The 25351-nt window shown below is 41.0% G+C and overlaps 1 protein-coding gene across 2 annotated transcripts in view; it reads right to left on the bottom strand.

Moving 5' to 3' along the window:
- LOC121550383 (thyroid hormone receptor alpha-like) overlaps window positions 1-23435 on the bottom strand; it is a 92183-nt gene extending 68748 nt beyond the window's left edge. Inside the window, exons 1-2 of one of the 2 annotated variants that reach the window (XM_041862611.2) lie at window positions 23159-23435; window positions 12562-12666 (exon numbers count right to left, since the gene is read on the bottom strand). The gene's annotated coding sequence lies outside the window, so the exon portion shown is untranslated. The remainder of the gene's footprint in view (window positions 1-12561; window positions 12667-23158) is intronic. The other variant, XM_041862610.2, reaches the window with a different exon arrangement.
- Between the last annotated feature and the right edge of the window lie 1916 nt (window positions 23436-25351).

Below are 25351 nucleotides of genomic sequence, written 5' to 3'. Positions count from 1 at the left end.
CGGGTTGGAGTGTGTGTATGCGTGCGCACGCGTGTGTTGGAGTGTGTCCCTCCTGCTCCTCACCACAGTCTCGGTCTGGATGGCAACAGTAATGGGTCCTAACCTCGGACCTCCATGGGGTTCACGCTAGAGGGCATCACGCGGGACCTGCGGGTCCAAACAGAGATCGCGGCATGGTTGTCATTTTTCATGCTGCGGGAGAGAGTGGTCAGACAGACAACTTTGGGATGATTTTTGGGGGGGAGGGGAAACTGTCGTCTTTCTGCTTTGTATGAGTTTGCCTACCTATTGTATTAAAAGCACATCTTTGTCGCATTATTTCACACACTGTAGAATTCACTACTTCAAGTTTAGTAGCCTAGTTTAGTAGCCTACCTCTCCTCTCCTAGTTGGACGTGCAAGATAAATGTGTGGTCTCAATGAAATAAAGTAGGCTGCCTATGCATGGACAGAGAATCACGTGGCAGATATCTTTCCAAGGAAATTAACTTAGATATGATTAGGCTATAGTTTACTAGAGTGTCTGTAAATAAATATTGATAATGGAAAGAAGTGGAGGGCGCTCAACCAACGTGAGTTGAGGTGCAATCAAACAATTTGATCATCATTGAAAAGGAAAATGTGCAACGCGCATACCATTTGTCTTTGCCTGCAAATCGTCCTGCTCCTAAAAGTTAGGGCTATATCCAATACGCAAAACGTAGCTCAAGAGAAAGTGTAAGTGTCTGCTCTCATCATTCTTCAGGTGCGCATGTGGTCTCAATGAAATAGAGTAGGCTATGGCTATGCATGGGCGGAGAAACACAGGGCAGTTATCTCTTCAATGAAATTAACTTCCTAAATATGATTAGGCTATAGACTACATTGCATAGAAATAAATATTGATCACCCATATTTGTCTCCGTCTGAAAGTCGTCACACTCCTTAAAAAGGTAGGCTATATGCAAAACGTAGCTCAAGAGAAAGTGTCCGTCCACTCTCTCTCCAAATGTGCTCTCTTCAAACGACTGTATGTCTAGCCCATTGCCTGATATAGTCCAGTAATACTGATATAGCCAAGCCTAATATAAATGGGCCACTTGATCATCTCTGGTAATTGAACCTATTTTTTAGGTTATTTTTCCGCATTTTGATTTTGCCTATAGGGTGCAAAATTGCTGGGACCATGGTTGGCAAGTGAGCTGTGTCACATATGCCTAAAATAACATTGCGGGACTGCGGTTGGTTTCGGGACCAGTTCTTGCAGGAGCAGGTGGGAGTCGGACAGAAAGTAAGCGGGAGCAGACGGGTGCGGTATGAAAAGCTGGAGTGGGATGAAGAAATCAGTCTCAAACCAGATGCCTTAGATACATTAAAACCAATGTCAAATTCATATGGACACTGCATGACACTGCCTGGCATTGGAGTCTAAAGACTGTACCAATGTTCAAGGGACGAATGTGTTTCAGGTTAGATTTAGGCCCTATCCATTGGTAACTGAACAGTGTAAAACATTGGTATGGTTGTTCCAAAAGACAGTGCCACAACCCAAACCTGAGCTGTACATTTGAGTCGGTTTGACGTGTCTCACGAGTCTGAACTGGACAAAAAAAGCAGAGTCAAAAACACTTAGCTAAACATACAGCCTGCAACGACAAATAGCATAACCTACCAACTTTCTGTCACCCAACTACATGGAGAACCATTTTACTGACCCCATCACACTGACCAAATAACTGTATATGATAAAAACACTACATGCCTCCATAATGACAAATTACTTCTGGCCAGAAGAAGAAAATACAGTTAAATTAAGTGCATATGACCAAGTAACAAAGTGTGCCTGAAAGCATAGATCAAAATAGTCCAAGCAGCGAGGGACGATCTCCAGATGGCCAGACCACTAATTGTTTGTGATTAGCTTCCACAAAACGTTCTTGTATTTAAAATCCCCTTATGATCTATGATACGTTTTAGCTTCACAAAGAGTTATGTCTCATCTCCTCTAGCCCGAGGGAATTGGGGGGAGGAGGAAGTTAGTTCACAAGGATATTGCAGTATTTGTCCGTTCTTTGTGTGTAGCCAGGGGGACATGCGGATCCAATTTTGGCTACCATTGCCGGGAGGGAAAGGAAGAGAGAGAGAGAGGAAGCATTTTCAACAGAGAGATACATCGTTTTGCAGAAACATGTCATCAACTATCATTTAATTTCTGGTAATTTGCTAAACTTTCCAGAAAATACTATGGAACATCTTATTTAGAACAAAATGTACAAAAGCGGCTCATGCAGCAGATTCGTCAACTGACTGCTCAACTCGTGTTCTCAAAACCAGACTGAGGTTTTCATCAAGCATCTCTCTGTACTTTGCTCCATTCATCCTTTCCCTCGATCCTGACTAGTTTCCCAGTCCCTGCCACTGAAAAACATCCCCACAGCATGATGCTGCCACCACAATGCTTCCCCGTAGGGATGGTGCCAGGTTTCCTCCAGACGTGACGCTTGGCATTCAAGCCTAAGAGTTAAATCTTGGTTTCATCAGACCAGAGAATCTTGATTCTCATGGTCTGAGAGTCCTTTAGGTGCCTTTTGGCAAACTCCAAGCGGGCTGTCATGTGCCTTTTACTGAGGAGTGGCTTCCGTCTGGCCACTCTACCGTAAAGGCCTTATTGGTGGAGTGCTGCTGAGATGGTTGTCCTTCTTGAAGGTTCTCCCATTTCCACAGAGGAACTCTGGAGCTGTATCAGAGTGTCCATTGGGTTCTTGGTCACTTCCCTGATCAAGGTCCTTCTCCCCTGATTGCTCAGTTTGGCCGGGCGGCCAGCTCTAGGAAGTGTCTTGGTGGTTCCAAACTTCTTCCATTTAAGAATGATGGCGGCCACTGTGTTCTTGGGGACTTTGAAATAGTACCCTTCCCCAGATCTGTGCCTCGACACAATCCTGTCTCGGAGCTCTACAGACAATTCCTTCGACCTCATGGCTTGGTTTTTGCTCTGACATGCACTGTCAACTGTGGGACCTTATCTAGACAGGTGTGTGCCTTTCCAAATCATGTCCAATCAATTGAATTTACCACAGGTGGACTCCAAAAAACCTGTTTTCACTTTGTCATTATTGGGTAGTGTGTAGACTGATGAGGAAATGTTAATATTTAATCCATTTAAGAATAAGGCTGTAACGTAACAAAATGTGAAAAAAGTCAAGGGGTCTGAATACTTTCTGAAGGCACTGTATATATACACACAATTCCCTTACCCAAACGGATTACTCATTTACCTAGCTCTTATCAAGTTGTAAATTACAGTGCATGGAGAATTGTGGATAAGATAAGTAGATGCTTTTTCCAATTAGACCAGTAGGTTCGCTACACCTTATGGTTCTCTCGCGCGTAAAGGTGGCGGCATTATTAGGGAATCATGGTACTACAGATGACAAAAACTGTTTCCCTTCCATTTGGGACTTATTGTATTGATCAACAACAATTGTATAGAAGTAGCTTATTTGATAAAAAAATTGCGCTCTCTTTAACCAGTAATGACGTCAAGCAAGAGGGGGCGGCCTGTAGGACGGTCGAAGCCCTATTCCCTGAGGCAACAGATAATCTTTGGAAGAGACGTGAGACACCGATTAAGTAAATGAATAAAGTTTTGGTGGTAATCAGCTTTGAAATCGGCATATTTTGCATTATGGTTTGCATATTAATCACAAACAAAGTACTAGGGTAGTGAATTGATGTTAGCTTCAGCTGTAAGCTAGCAAGGGAAGTTAACCTACAAAGCTGGAAGCTACCCGTATCTTCTTGCATTGTAAAGTGTTCTAGCCGATACGTACATTGTTTTGCAAACAGTAGTTAACGGTTTCAACATTTCTACATGCCATGTCGCATTATTCAAGTGTGTTAACTCCTGTGCAGCATGAGTGGGGAGCTAATATGATGCAGCTCAGACTCCCAGGGCAGGCTGAGTGGAGCAAGCATGGTGCGCGCCTCGCGCTATAAGGGGGACATCAGCAGCGCTGATTGACAGACTTGATCTGCGAGACACATTTGACAAAAGTAAGGTAAAGTAAAAAAAATTCTAGTACCGAACTGTTTCTCATGTTCTAGTATCGAAAATGTACTGAAGTTTTGGTATGCCGTGCAACACTATAAGAGCATGTCAAATTGGGTGTCAAATGAAAGCTAAGAGTCTGAAAGCTAAGAGTCTGAAAGCTAAGAGTCTGAAAGCTAAGAGTCTATATCGTTTTAGAAATTGAGGCATATACACATTAGGAATAAGCAAAGGCTTTGATTCCTGGTAAAACAGACGTTGAATTAAAGACCCCTGCCAACTAATATTGACACATTTAGTTTTGGAGAAATTATTTGCCTTCTGTAAGTTTAAGAAACATTGCCTTGTGCCTTCTAATCTCTTTAAGATATTTTCACATTTCTCTCCCTCATGAGGGAGGATAATGAAAGTTCACAGAAGTAACAAGTAAAAGGTAGACCTACCAATTAGTTAGTGTTTTTACTGATATCAAGTTTGTTTATGAATTATGAAGTGATTAAAACTCGTAATTCTGTTACCAAACCAGTAACAGAATTAGCAAAAATTCAGTAACAGAATTACTACAATTGAATTGGCTGAAATGGGAAATCATAGTAGTCAAACCCACAGTTGGGTCACCTGCTACTGTCCTCCCTTTCACTGGCCTACTGTTATGTTCAGCTCATAACTGTTCAGCTCAACTGCTGGACAACCCCTCCCTCTCACTCTCTCTGCCGCTCCCTCTTCTCTCTCTCTCTCTCTCTCTCCAGTTAATGTCACCTCTCCCAGCTCTTACTGACACCTACCATGACACCTACCATCTACCATCTTTCCATTTACTGTAACAAGCATCCTCACCCATTGAGCACCGACCGACACTGGACGTCCATGGAAGTTGACAAGTAGTTTACATTTGGTCAGTCCAAATCTGAACCAACCATAGACATCACAGTACAGTAGAAAACAGTAGAGAACAGTACAGTAAAGAAAAGCACATAAGGCAGGGATAATCAACGAGGGGCTATTGCGTTCTATGGAAAATAAAGAACGACGTGGGTGTTTCCACGATGTGCTAGCGGAGTGGAACTGACCTTCCACGTAGTTGCATTATTTTCCAGAGAACGCATACAGACCCGAGTTGATTATCCCTTTTATACCATGGTTATAAGTCAACACATTTGCCACTAGAAATTGGTAGATATGTGTTCAACATCCAATGAAGTACCTAGCAAGTTTACTAGAGCTACAGTAGTTGCCGTGGTAACCAAACTAACAGACTTGCTAGTTTAGCTAACAAAACCATTAGCTCTAGCTTGCCATTATGAAAATCGAATTCAACAATGCCAATGTTTTCAATTCGACTTTTGCTTTCAAAAGCAGCTCAAACAAAACATGTAAGAATGAACTATAGCCATTGAATTCTGCCGTGCTGATATACTGTGCGTTTTTTAAGTGATAGTGCCCGAGAAGCCGGTGTTTGGAGGATATATTGGCACGGGTGTTGTTATCCGTGCCAATATATCCTCCAAACACCGTCTTCAAGGGCATTATCACTTTTATACAACGGGTTACCAACATAGTCAAATAAGGATTGACATATTTTCATAAAAAAACGTTATTTTGATGAATTTATTCATACTATTTCATCCTTCCACAAGATATAGTCACGACACAAATCTAGGGTTGCTACCTAAGCCGGCTGGTCGTTCGTTCTATTGGACGTGACCCAGTCATTCAGTCTTTTTGTTCTGTATCTATGGACCCGACCCAGTCGTTCATTCTAAATGTTCCATTGCCATCCCTTGCTTGCTAGCTAGCCAACTACGGCTAACTTGCAGTCACGTCAAACAGAGCAGCCAGAATAACAACAGTAGCTGTATTTGAATTTGTTGAAGCTGTTTTCTAGTGACATTTATTTGGATGCATCCATAACAATGAGCTAATGAGGCGTGATTTCGCCTGGCATAGAAAATGGCATAGGACACTGTCGTTCACAAACTGAAGCTGGAAAGTGGCTATCTCCTGCACAAATTCTGTGCAAGGACGTTGGTCGCCAGTGCAGTGACTTGATCAGCTGCGTAGCTAACTGTTGTAGTTAGCTAGCTAGTCAGCTAGCTCTTCCAACATTGACATAAAAAGCTTGCTTAGCATGTTTAAATTACCCTAAAGTTGTAGACATGCAGCCCCACAATTAAGAGGAACTGACTGTTATCAGAAATCAGTCCATAGATCAGCATGTTTCTACACGATCATATCGTTGGGTCAGTTGAGCAACTTGGGAGACTACTGCAATGACTTGTGGCAGAAGAACAGCTGCTTCATGAAAACTCATAATAATGTAAGCATTAGCACTACTAGCTACAGTAGTTTGCTAGCTAGCTTTTGTTGGAAGATTCAACATTGCGTGTGCAGCACTAAGTAGTTGTGTGTGCAGCATTAAGTAGGTAGCTGGTTGGTTAGCAGCATCGTTTCAGTCAAAGATGATTTCAGTGACTGGCTCAGCTGTTGGACATATTTATGTCCATAGTAAAATTTTAGAAATAGTGCTAATTGAAGCACAATAATCCTTGATTAGCTAGATGTAAAATGGGGCGACTAAGATGTCCTCACAAAAAAAAACCCTCAACATTTACATATTTATTGTTTTACCCTAGATTAATTCAGACAGTTTTGAGGCAGAAATGGGGTTCAGCAGATGATGTCAGCTAGGTAATATTTTTGAATATATTATGGCAGTCCATTGTAGTTGGACTACTTTTGATCTATCCCATTACCCTTTGAGAGATACAAGCCAGATCAGTGCAATATCTGATGTAAGACAATGATGGGCACATGGACATGTCGGTGATGTCACAGAGAAAGGAAATGTCACAAGGAACGTGTGGGTTCGCCTTCTGTGTTGTAATAGACACTCTGACCAGTCAATCATGCAGTTTGATAAAGAAAGCAGATAATGGAGGGTGTTTCGAGTGGGGGAGTGGGGGGTGACAAGAGGTCTCTTGTTTGGTGGTCTCCCCATTTGATCTGCTTGTCAAAGCATTGGGCAAAGGTCCAACGTGATGTAGACCTACTCTCTAATTCAGCAAGAATGCATACAGGGACAGGGCTCTATGGATGAACCCTCATTACTGTGTCGGTGGGCTTATGTTCCCAATAGGAAGCCAAATATTTAAGACTGAAATCTGTGTTTCAGTCCAACTGCAGCCAGCAGCCCCCACAACTTGGTTTGAAACAGAATGAGCTAGGCTACATTGCTGGGAAATATAACTACCCTCAAAATTTGTAGACGGAGCGAGTGATGCAAGGACTGACATTAGATCGGCATGCTATTTTTAAACCATATTTGAAAGCTAGGCCTACGCATTGTTTGCTTGCAAAGACTCAAATGATGACAAAAAAAACTTTGGAGTAATAGCCTACAACGTAAAGATGTGGTGTTATGGTAGGGTAAGATATTCGTACTAAGCCAATAAAGCATAGTTTATAGACCTACTCCTCAGAATCAATTGAAGTGACCATTAAAATGGCAGGAAAAGTTATGGTTTGTGGCTTTTAGGCCAACTTTACACACCAGTGATTTTTTGCAATCACATTGATGGATTATTGATTATTTTCAATGGTGCTTTTTCATTAGGTTCAAGAGTGCTTTTTGTTGTCTATGGGGGTAACTAACCACCACATCAACAATCAATTAACACACCCACCTTTCGAAAAGGAAAATAAACAGACGCCCTAAAAAAAGGCTAAATCTGTTGGTTTGTCAATCTTTTGGTTCAAGCACACATTCGACTGAGTTGATCGTTAGTATGCTGGTACCATCATTATCATGTCTTTATGAGCGATATGTGTACATCATTGGCTGGTACTAGTACCAAATAGGCCAAGAATACATTGTAATTCAAGGCACATCTCTATGCTGTAATTCAAGCCATATGAGTGCATAGCTCCATGAGGTATGGATAATGGAATACCATATTACTGTGTAACTGTGAGTCAAAATGACCAGCAGGAATGTTGTAATGATGTTGAGGGTTGCAACAAACCTAGTTCCTCCTCTGCAGCAATGTTTGGCGACAATAACACACACACAGTACGCACACACTTGGAAAACACCCGCCTGCACTCAAGCGCAAACTCATCATGAGGGGCCGCAGTTGCTTGCGGATCTGCAAACCCACATCCATACTCACACAACATGCAGTTTTACAGCTAATTTCCTGCCATTCTACACATTTTGCCTACAAAAGGGGCGCGCCTGCATTAGAGGCTTCCTACCAAAAACGTAGGAAAAACTACACTGTCCACAAACAACCCTCCACTCACGCTACCTCTACACCACCAAACCACTTCAATGTAAAGACAGTATCGCTCCCATGTAGAAAAAAAGTCCTAGAGTTCAAGGGGTCACGTTCTCAGGAACCTATAGCTGACAATTCAAGCATCTAGCTCTTGGAATCAGTGCAATGACTAACTATAGACTTAGTCATTGCGCTAACGCTAGTTAGCAATAGCTTGCGAAACTACCTTCAACCAGCATGCAGAGACATAACGTTGTGTGGTCAGCCTACCTTGTTCCGAGCGCCTAAACTATATACTACCTCGTATTTTTATTTTACATTATTTATATACTTTTTCTACATATGAAATATTATACATTCTATATTTGTTACTATATAATATATACACTGAGTGTACAAAACATTAAGAACACCGTCCTAATATTGAGAACAGCCTCAATTATTCGGGGCATGGACTCTACAAGGTGTCAAAGACATTCCACAGGGATGCTGGCCCATGTTGACTCCAATGCTTCCCACAGTTGTGTCAAGTTGGCTGGATGTCCTTTGGGTGGTGGACCATTCTTGATACACACGGGAAATTGTTGAGCGTAAAAAACCCAGCAGCATTGCAGTTCTTGACACAACCGGTGCGCCTGGCACCTACTACCATACCCTGTTCAAAGGCACTTACATTTTTAGTTTTGCCCATTCACCCTCTGAATGGCACACATACACAATCCATCTTTAACCTGTCTCCTCCCCTTCATCTACACTGACTGAAGTGGATTTAACAAGTGACATCAATAAGGGATCAAAGCTTTTACCTGGATTCACCTGGTCAGTCTGTCATGGAAAGAGCAGGAGTTCTTAATGTTTTTGTACACTCAGTGTATTTATGTTATGTTACATTGTCATTTTTTTTTTTTTTTTTTTATTTGACCTTTATTTAACCAGGCAAGTCAGTTAAGAACAAATTATTATTTACAATGACGGCCTACACCGGCCAAACCCTGACGACGCTGGGCCAATTGTGCGCCACCCTATGGGACTCCCAATCACGGCCGGTTGTGATACAGCCTGGAATCGAACCAAGGGGTCTTACGTCAGATAGTGTGACGATTCTGCCTGCACTGATCGGTCTTGTATCTTGCAAAGAGTAATGGGATAGATCAAAAGAAATTCAGCCTCAGATTCCTTAAAGTATCCCTGGTTCAGCTACAAATGTGCAGTCTAACATTTGACCTTTTTACCTAGGTGACATCGTATGCTCCCTCAAAACAGTCTGAATTAATCTAAGCTAAAACAATACATAGGCTATGTCAATAACGTTTTGTTGCTGAGGAAGTCTTAGTCACCCCATTTTACACCTAGCTAAGGATTATTGTGCTTCAATAAACAGTATTTCTGAAATTTGACTATAGGCATGAAAGCTAGCATAAATTTGTCCATTAGCTTGCCAGCTGAGCCAGTCACTGAAATGATGTCGCTAACAAACCAGCTGCCTAATTAGCCTAGTCTGCACACACAATGTTGAATCTTCCAACAAAAGCTAGATACCAAGCTACTGTAGTCCAGCTAATGCTAACATTATTATAAGTTTATGAAGCAGCTGTTCTGCCACGAGTCATTGCAGTAGCCTTCCGAGGTCCTTCAACAAAAGTACTGAGTAAAGAGTCTGAATACTTATGTAAATGTGCTATTTCAGTTCTTTATCTTTAATACATTTGCAAAAATTTCTAAAAACCTGTTTTTGCTTTGTCATTATCGGGTATTTATTGTGTGTAGATGAGGAAAAAAACGATGAGGAAACAAACGTATTGAATACATTTTTGAATAAGGCTGTAACGTAACAAAATGTGGAAAAAGGAAGGGTCTGAATACTTTCCGAATGCACTGTATATACTAAACAAAAACATAAATCGCAACATGTAATGTGTTGTTACCATGTTTCATGAGCTGAAATAAAAAAAGAGGCCAGAAATATCCCATAAGCACAATAAGCTTATTTCTCTCAAATTTTGGGCAACATTTTCTTAACATCCCTGTTAGTGAGCATTTCTCCGTTAACAAGATAATCCATCCACCTGACAGGTGTGGCATATCAAGAAGCTTATTAAACAGCATGATCATTACACAGGTGCACCTAGTGCTGGGAACAATAAAAAGGCCATGTTCAGTTTTGTTGCCACAGATGTCTCAGGTTTTGACATGCTGACTGCAGGAATGTCCACCAGAGCTGTTGCCAGAGAATTGAATGTTCATTTCTCTACCGTAAGCCGCCTCCAACGTCGTTTTGGAGAATTTGGCAGTACGTCCAACCAGTCTCACAACTGCAGGCCACTTTTAACCACACCAGCCCAGGACCTCCACATCTGGCTTCTTCACCTGAGGGATTTGTCTGAGACCAGCCACCCAGACATCTGATGAAACTGAGGAGTATTTCTGTCTGTAATACAGCCCTTTTGTGGGGAAAAACTCATTTTGATTGGCTGGGCCTGGCTCCTCAGTGGGTGGGTCTATACCCTCCCAGTCCCACCCATGGCTGCGCCCCTACCCAGTCATGTGAAATCCATCGATTAGGGCAAAATGTATTTATTTCAAGCCAGTTTGCGCTGTTCTGTGAAGGGAGTAGTACACAGCGTTGTACGAGATCTTCAGTTTCTTGGCAATTTCTCGCATGGAATAGCCTTCATTTCTCAGAACAAGAATAGACTGACGAGTTTCAGAAGAAAGTTATTGTTTCTGGCCATTTTGATCCTGTAATCGAACCCACAATTGCTGATGCTCCAGATACTCAACTAGTCTCAAGAAGGTTTTATTGCCTCTAATCAGCACAACAGTTTTCAGCTGTGCTAACATAATTGCAAAAGGGTTTTCTAATGATCAATTAGCCTTTTAAAATGATAAACTTGGATTAGCAAACACAACGTTCCATTGGAACACAGGACTGATGGTCTCTGATAATGGGGCTCTGTACGCCTATGTATTTTTCATTCCATGAAAAAAATCAGCCGTTTCCAGCTACTGCCATTTACAACATTAACAATGTCTACACCGTATTTCTGATCAATTTGATGTTATTTTAATGGACAAAAAAATGCTTTTCTTTCGAAACAAGGACATTTCTAAGTGACCCCAAACTTTTGAACGGTAGTGTACATGTTCGAGTCTCACCTTTCAACAGAGGGGTCATATTAGTGTGTAGCCCAAACTGTTTGGAAACTACAGACAGAAGTCCCAAGATGCTTGTGGGGGTCGTAGAGCAAAACGGAGAACACCGTCGTGTTCGTGAGAGTCTCATGTTTCCATAGAGAGGTTTGAAGGCCAAACCGTTCGGACGCTAGATACGATTTTGTGAGCAGACTGATTTTCGGAATGTCTCATGGTCTGACAAACACTGCTCTAGCTCTGTCACCTTTCATCGCAGATACGGAAGTGCGACATCGCCGGATTGAGACTCATCCAATGCAAAAAAACTGATCTCTAGCTTAAACTGACAGATTTTAATGGGAATTTTTTTATCATACTAACTTGATTTCCATTGGGGCGCAGACATCGACTCCAGGGCGTTAAAGAATGGGTTGGGTTGGAATCATGTAGTAACCAAAAAAGTGTTAAACAAATCAAAATATATTTTAGATTTTAGATTCTTCAAAGTAGCCACCCTTTGCCTTGATGACAGCTTTGCACGCTTTTGGCATTCTCTCAACCAGCTTCATGAGGTAGTCACCTGGAATGCATTTCAATTAACAGGTGTGCCTTGTTAAAAAGTTAATTTGTGGAATTTCTATTTTAAGAGATTTAACAGAATGAATGCAAATGTGCGCTGTCAAATGTGCGCTGTCACTCCAGCATTCCAGGTGAAGCTGGTTGTCATGTGTGAGGGAGCGTGATGTCGTTTCCCAGAGTCCAACATCTTGTACATTGCCAGAACAGGCTCTCAAATAGAACATAATACAGGATGGGATGTAGCTTACTGCTGTCATTCTGTGGTAAACATATTTCCACACACAAATGTGCTTGCACACACACACACATCAAAACAGTTATCCTTCCTCATCTTTGGGTAGTAAATCTGAGGTGTTTTTTCTTAAAGAAGAAAAAACACCCACAATTTTGGCCAAATTCAATGTATAGCCAACGCCTGTGTGCAGCAACTTCAAAAGATCCCTACACTTTTAAACAAAACATAGGCTACAGCTTCAGTATAATAATTTGGCAGCTGCAGAAGCGGCGGCATGAAAAAATAAAAAGAGTCAAGTGAACAACACTCACCTTATTCCATGGAATGGAGTCAAGAGTGGCTGCCTGGTATGCTATGCATTAAAGCGTTGAGAAATGTACAGCCCTGCCGCTGACCAATCAGGTGTTAACCCCACCCTAAACAGGAAGTGAAGACATTATACAGCGACATTAGTGGAGGTTTGCCCCTTAATTATCTGTGTCCAGGGCCACAGTATTGTTTGTCCTGCATCTGCTGATTGGGAATATCCCTTTACCATTAAATCACATCAACATCCATCTACTAGGCTATACGCTGCATAGAGATCATTTGAATGGTTGTCTCGTTTGTTAAGCTCGGCTTCAGAAAATGTAACCAGAAAATATAAATCAACATCAAAATGACCCAAACATGATATCAAAGATAATTTGTGTGTGCTGCCTGATGCATATGTGCATCTCTGAGTTACATCACTGTGACTGCAGCAAGGCAGAGAGAGCCGAGGGCCTGTTTGTAGGAACAGCTCCAGGAGGAGGCCTATACTAAGTCAGCCATCTGCGACAGACGGGCCCACTAATCCTCCACAAGAGGAGAGGAGAAGAGCCATGCAGCTACACCACTGAGCCCTCTAGTGCAGTGACAGCCAGGCTCAGCTGTACCAAGCCCTGTGGAGAACAGAGGCACAGCTACAGATGCCATATCTTAATTTGATCATCCTGTAGTCTTAGCAATTTTTCTGCACAGCAGAAAATGCAAACTTTTAGTGTATTGAAGGTTAAAAAAGGCTTCTAAAGTTTGTAATTTTCACTTTAACTCTTTGATGTGTACGAACACACAGGTGTGATCATTCTACAGTGGTCCCTTCAGTGATTAGAACGTCTAGTTACGATTGACGCAAAAATGAGCGTTTGAGCTGGGCACTTTTTCCACAGAAACATTTTGCACAAACAGTCTTTACAACGTTATGTCCTCAATGAGAGTCAGCTTATTTTTGGATGCAATGTTCAGACATTCACAAAAGAAGCAACAGCATAACAATTCTCATCCAAATCGGAAAATGTAGGCTACATTAGTCCTAGCGCTAACGGAGTAAAGAGTGAGCTAACACAAGCCATCATATTTAGCCTCTCCTCTCCCTCATCCTCCCTACTCCCTCTCTAAACAGTATGTTGCTAGCATGCAAAAGCTGTCAATCTCCAGGAAGAAAGATGTCCAGTTCCAGTTATGATGTTGGCAAGTTATACTATCAATTATCAATACTGTGTGTGGTTTCTGAAAGTACAGAATAAAGAGGATTTATTAGTCATTAGAATAAAATCAGGATATAGCAATAATACAATGAAGTAACATAATAACTGAAGAGCTCCACAAGGGCACCACAAGGTCTCCACAAGGGGGCAGGGCAGAGCTATGCTAAACAAGCTAAATTAACATGCCATGCCAATGTATAAGGGCAGCTTCAAAGGATACAACACAAGCTAATACTTCTTTGATGCCATTAGCACTGTTTTACAGAACTAATAGAAGAATTTAACTACATAAGCACAATTGAGTATAACACCATAAAAGATTATGAAATCAGTACCTCGCGTGTCCACGGTTATAAAGGAATACACACAGAATACATTATGCTCCATACATAAATACGGTCGGCTACAATAGAAAATGACATAACACGATAAACATAAACTGTATAAGGTAATAAGGCACTTACTTTAATAAGAACGCACACAGTAATTATTAGTAAGGAAAACAACAATGAAGACAATGCTGGCGCCAGCCGAAAAATGCATAGGAGTGAGGAAACACTGGGGGAGTGCTTGGGCTCTCATCGAAGAGAGAAGTTTGTCTGGCTCATCTAGCTAATCCTCGCCTACATTAGCATAGCATGCCTCAAACGTAAATTGTCCGCCACAGTGAAATGGGCTACTTCTATGTGAATTAGTGAGGCTGAATGCACCTAATTTCAAATGGTTGTTAGAAAATCATATAAAATTGACAAGTTGAAACATAACCTATAGATAATTAGCAGGCAGTGTGCCTTGGTTTGAGGGCAGCGCGGGTTAACTGTCCTGTTGCAAAACAATACATTTTGGAACAAAGAGCGAATTCTGACATCATGCGCATAAGAAAACTCATGTGGGGAGATTGTTAGAGATATTTGCAACTCACGCATACAACCCATACAAAAAATGTACATTAATTATAATCCACAAAATAATGAAAATGTCCTCCTGTGAAAAACTGGGTCAAATTAAGCTACGGCATATGTACACTGACTGGGCCCTATGGAGATAACATGGTAGTGAGTGAGTGAATGAGGGAGTTGCCATAGGGCTGGACGTATATATGGCCAAAATATAATATCACGGTATTTCAAACAAATTGGACAGTATTTATGTTTTTTAATAATAAAAGTTCAAAATATTATTTGCTTTATGAATAGTGTGTGACCCTAGGGTGGCAACAGACATTCAAAGTGATGTCAATGGGTCTTTCTCCACTCTGATTGTTTTATACTGTTCAATTCAACCAAAAATAATTTACAGCATTTTCATCAATTTCTGCATTTCTTGCACTAATTTGAGATCATTTACACACTGCCACGTAGGGCTGCACGATATGGGAAAACAATCGAGGCCTTATTTTTTACCAAATGTTGCAATTGGACTTCTGCTTTCGAGCAAAATAATAATAATAAATAATAATAATAATATGCCACTTAGCAGACGCTTTTATCCAAAGCGACTTACAGTCATGCATGCATACATTTTTGTGTATGGGTGGTCCCGGGAATCGAACCCACTACCCTGGCGTTACAAGCGTCGTGCTCTACCAGCTGAGCTACAGAGGACCACAAAACACTTGGGTGAACTGTTGGAATCATGGCAATAAAATGATTATTCTAATTCTATAGTTAATAATATAATAGTGGGCACTTTGACTACAGTGTTTGACATGACAACAAATGAAAATGCCAGGGAGGAGTTATTGTGACAGGGTAGGAACCAAAGTGTTGATAAGTGTTTCTTAAGGGACCCTATAATCTTTGGCTAAATTGAATGTTCTCTTAGCTATTTCATGAAGCTAACATACAGTGGGGAAAAAAAGTATTTAGTCAGCCACCAATTGTGCAAGTTCTCCCACTTAAAAAGATGAGAGAGGCCTGTAATTTTCATCATAGGTACACGTCAACTATGACAGACAAAATGAGAGAAAAAAATCCAGAAAATCACATTGTAGGATTTTTAATGAATTTATTTGGAAATTATGGTGGAAAATAAGAATGCTGAGTTGCATCCAAAGAACACATACCTACTGTGAAGCATGGGGGTGGAAACATCATGCTTTGGGGCTGTTTTTCTGCAAAGGGACCAGGACGACTGATCCGTGTAAAGGAAAGAATGAATGGGGCCATGTATCGTGAGATTTTGAGTGAAAACCTCCTTCCATCAGCAAGGGCATTGAAGATGAAACGTGGCTGGGTCTTTCAGCATGACAATGACCCCAAACACACTGCCCGGGCAACGAAGGAGTGGCTTCGTAAGAAGCATTTCAAGGTCCTGGAGTGGCCTAGCCAGTCTCCAGATCTCAACCCCATAGAAAATCTTTGGAGGGAGTTGAAAATCTGTGTTGCCCAGCAACAGCCCCAAAACATCACTGCTCTAGAGGAGATCTGCATGGAGGAATGGGCCAAAATACCAGCAACAGTGTGTGAAAACCTTGTGAAGACTTACAGAAAACATTTGACCTGTGTCATTGCCAACAAAGGGTATATAACAAAGTATTGAGAAACTTTTGTTATTGACCAAATACTTATTTTCCACCATAATTTGCAAATAAATTCATTAAAAATCCTACAATGTGATTTTCTCATTTTGTCTGTCATAGTTGATGCAGCCTGTGTGCGGTGCCAGGAAGAATAGGAGCAAAGGATTCCGGTCATTGTAGTTAACTACCAAATGTTCTACGCTAAACTTGGTTGACTATTTGCCTATTGAAAACTACAACTCCCTACAGCATCCCACAGTTCGTTCTTGATTTGATGTCTCTCGTGCTTGATAGGATTTCTCTCTAAAGAAATGGTGCGTTGAGCTCACAAAAAAAATTACTAAATGGAAATCAAGTGATTGAACAGACATCGGTCAATTAGTTGTTTCAAAATAAATAAACAAAATGTTACAACTTGTTGTTAGATGGTTCCTCGCCCTGAAAGTAGTCCATGGGCCAGGAGAAACTGAAATACATGGTTAAGTATTCATTAAACAGCAGTTAAAAACTGCAGCTAACTTTAGCCACCGCTAGCTAAAAATCAATGGAAGTGATGGGGGCATGTGAGCATGTTTTTTCTATTTTTTTTATGGCCACTTGTAAAGGTGCAATATGCAGAAATCGCTCTGCCATTTCCTGGTTGCTCAAATTTGAATAGTTCGCCTAATTTCAGTTTATGTGACAAAACAAGCAATGTAGTGTAGAGAATCATTGTACCATCTAAACCGATGTGAAATGTATTTCCAATAACCACAAATACTGTATTTTCAGCTGTTTGAAACTGGTGTACAAAACCGAAAGTTAAAAGACACAAAAATAAATATAGTGCTCACATTACAGATCTACCGCTTCTTAGACTAGCTTCCAATAAGAATGACAGATCTATAACTCACATTTGGTGGCTGTTTAAAGAGAACCGAACTATGGATTACAGTTTCCCCTGGCCCATAGACTACTTTCTGGGTGAGGAACCATCTAACATCAAGTTGTAAAATAGTGAACTTATCCTTTAACTCTGATGACCGGCTTAAAATCTATATATAGCAGGGCAAGCCGAGCAGAGCGGGGAAAACAGGGTTTACCCAATGCAGAGCGGGGAAAACAGGGTTTACCCAATCAAGAGATTTCTTCCACTCCAATTACTCTCCATGCAAAACAACAGATTTGGGATCAGTTGTCCCTGTCTTCACCCTGTACATGAGAAGCTGGACAGCATTGGATCTGTGTAAGCATGAGCTAATGGGAGTTTATTTTCACCATGCTTCTTTCACCAGCCATTCCATTTTAACTCCATGAGAAGGAGTGGCGTGATTAAGTGTATCCTTCAGGGGAGAACATACTGTATACTACATACTATATACTATTAGTTCATTGTAGTATACTGTAAACGAACAGTATCCTTTCAGTTGAGCAACCTATTGCTAACTTGTTGGCATAACAAATTACTAGCTAGACATTTTACGACTTGGGGTGTGTTATTAAATTAAATCTGGAATGCCAGAGTGCGCTCTGGGCGTTCGTAAATTCAGAGCGTTGTCAGATTGTCCGTTTATAAATTCAGAGCGCACACTGGACGATTTGGCCGAGGAGTAGGGTTGATCCGAGCGTTCTGACCTCACAACGGCAGTCAAGCACCCAAGCTAACTGACTAACTTGCTAGCTACTTCCAGACACAAATGAGAGAACACCTCACTCTGACCATTTTACTCGCCCTAGCAGAGCTGGTTAGGCTGTTTTCATGTTATCTAGAGCGTTGGTGACTGTAACTGTGCTGCTGGCAACAATTTAATTACGCTTTTTTACCGACGTTTACTGACACCGGCCATAATCAAAGGGTGTTGAGCGTTCATAAATGCAACAGTTATTCTGAGCTCTGGCATAGGTACACTCAGACGAGAGTGCTCTGAAATCGGAGTAGATAGCCAGAGCAAAATTACGAACACCCCCGAATGTCCATTGAGAACGCAATTGCAGGAATAATGAAGTCAATAAACGTTGGGTAGTTAATTAGATAGCATATAGTTAATACACTGGCAAGTTTCGATGCATTAGTAGCCAACTAACGTTAGGTAGCTAGCTAACATACCGGTACATACTGGATGTAATGATATGCGGTTCGTAAGGATAGCGTAGCTAACAAATTGTCAGCCAACATAACGTGTAAGGTAACATATTTGAAAAGTAATTACTTTATTACATTGCTCAACATTTGTCATAATTAGTTAAAGCAACGAATTTGTATATATCCGCTCTCGTTGGACTTTGGCTGCATATTATCTGCCATTTTCTTCAAATCTGAAAACGTGAAGCCACACCCATTTTCTGAAGAATTGCATTATGGGCCCTAAAAGCACGAAAAGTGTCCACTGCTTGTATACTTCGTATTTTGGCGAATGTAGTACGACATCTGGGAACTTTTGTCATACTAACTATATCCATTCTATGGCCAATAAGCATACTATACACTCAATTTACATCACAAATAGTGTAGTTAGTATGAGTATTCGAACACAGCTCTGGTCTAAAAATGGGGCATTCCCTTTAAAAACTGCCAGAAAGGAGTATTTATAAGATCCTATATTCACCATGGTTACAAATTTGAAATTGGTCGATGTCCCTTTTTAGGGTCTGGTGTATACGATGATTTAACTGTCAATCTCTCCCAAATGGACGACTATGAGAAATAAAAAATAATTGTAACTTTAAAATAGATTTGAAACCAATACTATTTATAACATAGGCACTACACTATATAAAATCAAATTGTATTTGTCACATACACGTGTTTAGCAGATGTTATAGCGGGGTGTAGCGAAATGCTTGTGCTTCTAGCTCCGACAGTGCAGTAATATCTAACAATTACACAACATATACCCAATAAACACAAAAAAGTAAGGAATGGGATTTAAGAATATATACATATTTGGACAAGCAATGACAGAGCGGCATGGACTAAGATACAGAAACATATTATAGAATAGAATGCAGTATATACAGTGGGGGAAAAAAAGTATTTAGTCAGCCACCAATTGTGCAAGTTCTCCCACTTAAAAAGATGAGAGGCCTGTAATTTTCATCATAGGTACACGTCAACTATGACAGACAAAATGAGAAAAATAATTCCAGAAAATCACATTGTAGGATTTTTCATGAATTTATTTGCAAATTATGGTGGAAAATTAGTATTTGGTCAATAACAAAAGTTTCTCAATACTTTGTTATATACCCTTTGTTGGCAATGACACAGGTCAAACGTTTTCTGTAAGTCTTCACAAGGTTTTCACACACTGTTGCTGGTATTTTGGCCCATTCCTCCATGCAGATCTCCTCTAGAGCAGTGATGTTTTGGGGCTGTCGCTGGGCAACACGGACTTTCAACTCCCTCCAAAGACTTTCTATGGGGTTGAGATCTGGAGACTGGCTAGGCCACTCCAGGACCTTGAAATGCTTCTTACGAAGCCACTCCTTCGTTGCCCGGGCGGTGTTTTTGGGATCATTGTCATGCTGAAAGACCCAGCCACGTTTCATCTTCAATGCCCTTGCTGATGGAAGTAGGTTTTCACTCAAAATCTCACGATACATGGCCCCATTCATTCTTTCCTTTACACGGATCAGTCGTCCTGGTCCCTTTGCAGAAAAACAGCCCCAAACCATGATGTTTCCACCCCCATGCTTCACAGTAGGTATGGTGTTCTTTGGATGCAACTCAGCATTCTTTGTCCTCCAATCACGACGAGTTGAGTTTTTACCAAAAAGTTCTATTTTGGTTTCATCTGACCATATGACATTCTCCCAATCCTCTTCTGGATCATCCAAATGCACTCTAGCAAACTTCAGACGGGCCTGGACATGTACTGGCTTAAGCAGGGGGGACACGTCTGGCACTGCAGGATTTGAGTCCCTGGCGGCGTAGTGTGTTACTGATGGTAGGCTTTGTTACTTTGGTCCCAGCTCTCTGCAGGTCATTCACTAGGTCCCCCCGTGTGGTTCTGGGATTTTTGCTCACCATTCTTGTGATCATTTTGACCCCACGGGTGAGATCTTGCGTGGAGCCCCAGATCGAGGGAGATTATCAGTGGTCTTGTATGTCTTCCATTTCCTAATAATTGCTCCCACAGTTGATTTCTTCAAACCAAGCTGCTTACCTATTGCAGATTCAGTCTTCCCAGCCTGGTGCAGGTCTACAATTTTGTTTCTGGTGTCCTTTGACAGCTCTTTGGTCTTGGCCATAGTGGAGTTTGGAGTGTGACTGTTTGAGGTTGTGGACAGGTGTCTTTTATACTGATAACAAGTTCAAACAGGTGCCATTAATACAGGTAACGAGTGGAGGACAGAGGAGCCTCTTAAAGAAGAAGTTACAGGTCTGTGAGAGCCAGAAATCTTGCTTGTTTGTAGGTGACCCAATACTTATTTTCCACCATAATTTGCAAATAAATTCATTAAAAATCCTACAATGTGATTTTTCTGGATTTTTTTTTCTCAATTTGTCTGTCATAGTTGATGTGTACCTATGATGAAAATTACAGGCCTCTCTCATCTTTTTAAGTGGGAGAACTTGCACAATTGGTGGCTGACTAAATACTTTTTTCCCCCACTGTATATAAACATAGTTTCTAGAAGGAGCAAAGTGATGATGCTATCTTTGCGCTCTCCTCCTCTCACCTTTTCCCTTCGCTTGTGGACTTCAGTGCACAACACATCAGCTGTCTGTGACCAGGCAAAAAAAACTTTTCAAGCCAAACCATATCATGAGTGCTAACCGCTACGCACAGCCTACATCGTGGTCACCTCATAGTCAACATAGCTACTGGAACTAACACATTAGAAAACCTGCTACAATCATGCAGTACATTGTACAGTCAGAACGCAATTGAGCAGTTACACTGGCGGGCCCCAGTGGCAATAAATTAATAAAACCTTGACTTGGAAGAGTTCCAGTGTTGGATAGCCATAGCCAGCTAGCTAACATAACATCCCTCTCTGTTTGAGCCAGGTGTTTGAGTAGGCTAAACTAGCTAGTTGCATTCAGCTAGCTAAGTGAAAGTTTAAAAAAATACAACCAAATATAGCTCTCTCTCTCACTCTCGCTTCTCCTTAATTTTGGAAGATTGGTGGACGTCCTCTGGAAGTTGTCATAAATACTATGGAAGTCGGTGAGAACCAAGAGCTTCCTATTTTTGTATTGAAGTCAATGTACCCAGAGGAGGGCAGAAGCTAGCTGTCCTCCGGCTACACAATGGTGCTACCCTACAGAGTGCTGCTGAGGCTACTTCAAAACAGTGTGTTTTAACCTCTACGGAATCGGTGTCCCGTATACCGGACGGTTGAGCTAACGTGCGCTAATGTGATTAGCATGACTGTTGTAAGTAACAGCAAACGTTACAGGACATAGACATGTCTTATATGGGCAGAAAGCTTACATTTTTGTTAATCTAACTGCACTGTCCAATTTACAGTAACTATTACAGTGAAAAAATACCATGCTATTGTTTGAGGAGAGTGCACAACAACAAAAAACTTATCACAGCAACTGGTTTGATACATTCACCTCTGAAGGTAAATAATGTACTTACATTCTTGCTCTGATTTGTCATCCTAAGGGTCCCAGAGATAAAATGTAGCACAGTTTTGTTTGATAAAATCAATTTTTATATTCAAATGTAGGAACTGGGTTCTACAGTTTGAACCCCTGCTGTCTCTGGCTCCACACCCACCCCACCCGGTCATCTAGATGTGTGAAAGTTAGTGTATAAGTAATGATCCATCATGTATGACATTCCAGAGAATGTGTAAACCTTCATTTTGTATTACCATATAATTGTGTATGTTCTCTATAGTTATGTACTTGAAAAATTTATCAATTGACCAATTTGGCACATTTGGGCAGACTTGATACAAAATAGTCCAGTATTGCAACGCTTCACTGGATCTATCTGAAACTTTGCACACACTGCTGCCATCTAGTGGCCAAAATCTAAATTGCGCCTTAACTGCAATATATTGTGGCCTTTCTCTTGCATTTCAAAGATGATGGCACAAAACATTTTTTGAAAACGCATGTTTTTTTGTTTGTATAATCTTTTACCAGATCAAATGTGTTATATTCTCCTACATTAATTTCACACTTCCACAAACTTCAAAGTGTTTCCTTTCAAATGGTATCAAGAATATGCATATCCTTGCTTCAGGTCCTGAGCTACACACAGGCAGTTAGATGATTTGGGTATGTCATTTTAGGCGAACATTTTGAAAAAGGGTCCGATCCTAAAGAGGTTAATCAATAGGTGACCAGAATATATTTGGTGTAGTTTTAAATGTTCCAATATTTTTATATTTGGGGGAAATAGGGACGCCAGTTCATGTAGGCTAAAATGATCATTCTATAAGTACCTAGGGCTTTCCACGTTCACAACAACCCCAATGGCAAAGCTATGGCTGTCATTCCAAAGGAATGTTTACTTTGACCGCGCAAACCAGAAACACATTTCACTGGGAAGACATTAATATGAAAGGCACTGCATCAAAAATAACTACACTACTAATGTTCTCATTACGGCTATGTCAGGATCACACGCCCCCTGTGACAAAACAGTTTCACAATGTTACAGTAGCCACGCAAGTTGCCTAGCCACCCCGTGACAAAACAGTTTCACAATGTTACAGTAGCCACGCAAGTTGCCTAGCCACCGAGTGATTAAGCGCTCTTTTCACGTCTACAAAACGAGGCCAAACTGTGGTAGCAAAGTGTTGCCTCGCATTCTAGATTATGTCTGACTGTACAGACTGACCTTGCTGCTAAGAATTGAAACATTAGTAATGAACGGACACCATTCGTATGGGCTTTACAGCTCGAGTTGACATGAGGACAGCAGCACTCACCTTGCCGCAGACGAATAGGTGCCTTCTCGGTGACAGTCACGGACGGATACAAGTGTCAAATCCAACCAGCCTCCCTGGCTACCGGTGGTAGTCATACGATAGCTCGCGGTCAGGAATTTAACGCACAGCGCAGTTTAGAACTTATCAGACGTCAAACGTTAACCATCTGTAAGCATGCTGCGTTGAGCAGACGATTTCAGAAACTGTAAATGAGCGCTTAATACTCGGGTTTTCCACTGTCGAAATATTAGCACGTTCACGTTCAGCTGCCACGACCGGGAAATGTAACATACAGCAATACTACATAGGCCCCTCCCCCTTTACAGTATGACTGCGTGCAGTGTGAAACTAACAGAGTTTTATCAAAATGTCTACTGCTCTCTACAGGGCAATGTTAAAGCTGCAGTTCAACCCCATAGCTATAGGACAACCCTATAGAGTACAACTGTTTGTTGAATTATGCACAGTGACACGAAATGTTTTATTTCAAAAGGTCCAATGCAGCCGTTTTTATCTCAATATTAAATCATTTCTGGGTAATAATTAAGTACATTCCTGTAATATTTTTTTATTAAACTGGTCAACAAGAAACAAAAATAGCATCTGAGCAAAGAGCAATTTTTCAAGCAAGAATTTCGCTAGGACTGTCTTGGTGTAACGCAGACACTGGGAGACGAGAAGCAAGTACAGGGTGAGTGTTTAATAATTAATAAACATAGAACAAAACAAGAACAGTGTCTGGACACGAGAAACATAACATCAACGATAACTGGGGAATGACCCTGAAGGAGATACAGATATAGGGGAGGTAATCAATGACGTGATGGAGTCCAGGTGAGTCCCATAATTAAGTGCAGGTGCACGTAAAGATGGTGGCAGGTGTGCGTAAGGATGAGTGAACTGGTGACCTCGAGCACAGGAGAGGGGGAGAGGCAGTAGACGTGACACTTGGGAGTGGTCTGAGTGGGGAGGGGGAAACTGAAAATTAGCTGTTATTGGCAGAGAGATTTGGATCTCTCTTTTTTATTGGTGTATTAACTAATTCATCGCCTGGTGATGTCACCAGGGTGGGCCAAAATTCCATCCCACCAAAACAGGCTGCAATTTTCAGGTGGTCTTTTCAAACAGCTTTTACACTAAAAGGGTATTATCAACATTTTCACAATTGTGGAAATATATATAAAACACAGGAAAATCATGTTTTTGACTGCCTTTAAATAATAGTATGACAGGGTAGGAAACAAAAAGTTGGTCAGTGTTTCCAAAGGGACCCTTATTAGTGGGGAACATTTAAAATTGTATAAAATCATGCCCTTACAGTGTACACCTGTCCAGATTAGCGCTTTGTCCCTGAAGGTCATGTGTAGGCTAAACTGTGCTGTTAAAGTTTGGGGTGTGGTCCACTGTTTGTTTATTTGTGTCAGTCCTTTGTTTAAATTTGACAATATCCAAATGTTTGTTTAATCTCAGTTACAGATATTAAGAGATTACCTTTACACAAACATTTGGGACAATGTATAGTGTACAGTACAACAATTTAAACATTGTAGCAATCGACTGCTGGTTGTTGACAATGCAGCGTTTAAAGGCAATTTCCGATTGAGCCGACATATGCAGCATGAATGAGACCCCCCTGTGAACGCGGAAACATTGCCTTTAAAAGCTGCATTGTCGACAACCTGCTGTCGGATTGAATCTTGGCCTAGGTCTTGACTTCAACTGTATCCTCTCTTACAAGTTGCTGAATGTGGAACTCATTGGAATGTATGGGTCTTGTGTAGTATGTAGTCAGAGAACTATGAAACATTGAAGAACCTATCACAAATACCCAGTTATTACACAAACAAATGCCTATAGCATGATTTAATTTACTTACTGCCCAGCTGGAAAGTTCTGAGACATTGTAGCTGTTGGTATGCGGCTAGTAGCTGGTTGGACCAGATAAAAAATGCTCTGGCCATCTTTTTCTCACCTATCTACAAAAAAGACCCCATAATGACAAAATGAAAACATGTTTTATTGAAAATGAAATACAGAAATATCTCATTTACACAAGTATTCACACCCCTGAGTCAATACTTTGTAGAAGCACCTTTGGCAGCGATTACAGCTGAGAATATTTCTGGGTAAGTCTCTAAGAGCGTTCCACACCTGGATTGTACAACATTTGCCCATTATTCTTTTCAAAATTCT

The sequence above is a fragment of the Coregonus clupeaformis genome, chromosome 35 (genome assembly GCF_020615455.1).
Source record: "Coregonus clupeaformis isolate EN_2021a chromosome 35, ASM2061545v1, whole genome shotgun sequence".
Lineage (NCBI taxonomy): Eukaryota > Metazoa > Chordata > Actinopteri > Salmoniformes > Salmonidae > Coregonus > Coregonus clupeaformis.
Note: the sequence above shows the minus strand (reverse complement) of the source record. Positions and strands in the feature narration are given on the sequence as shown.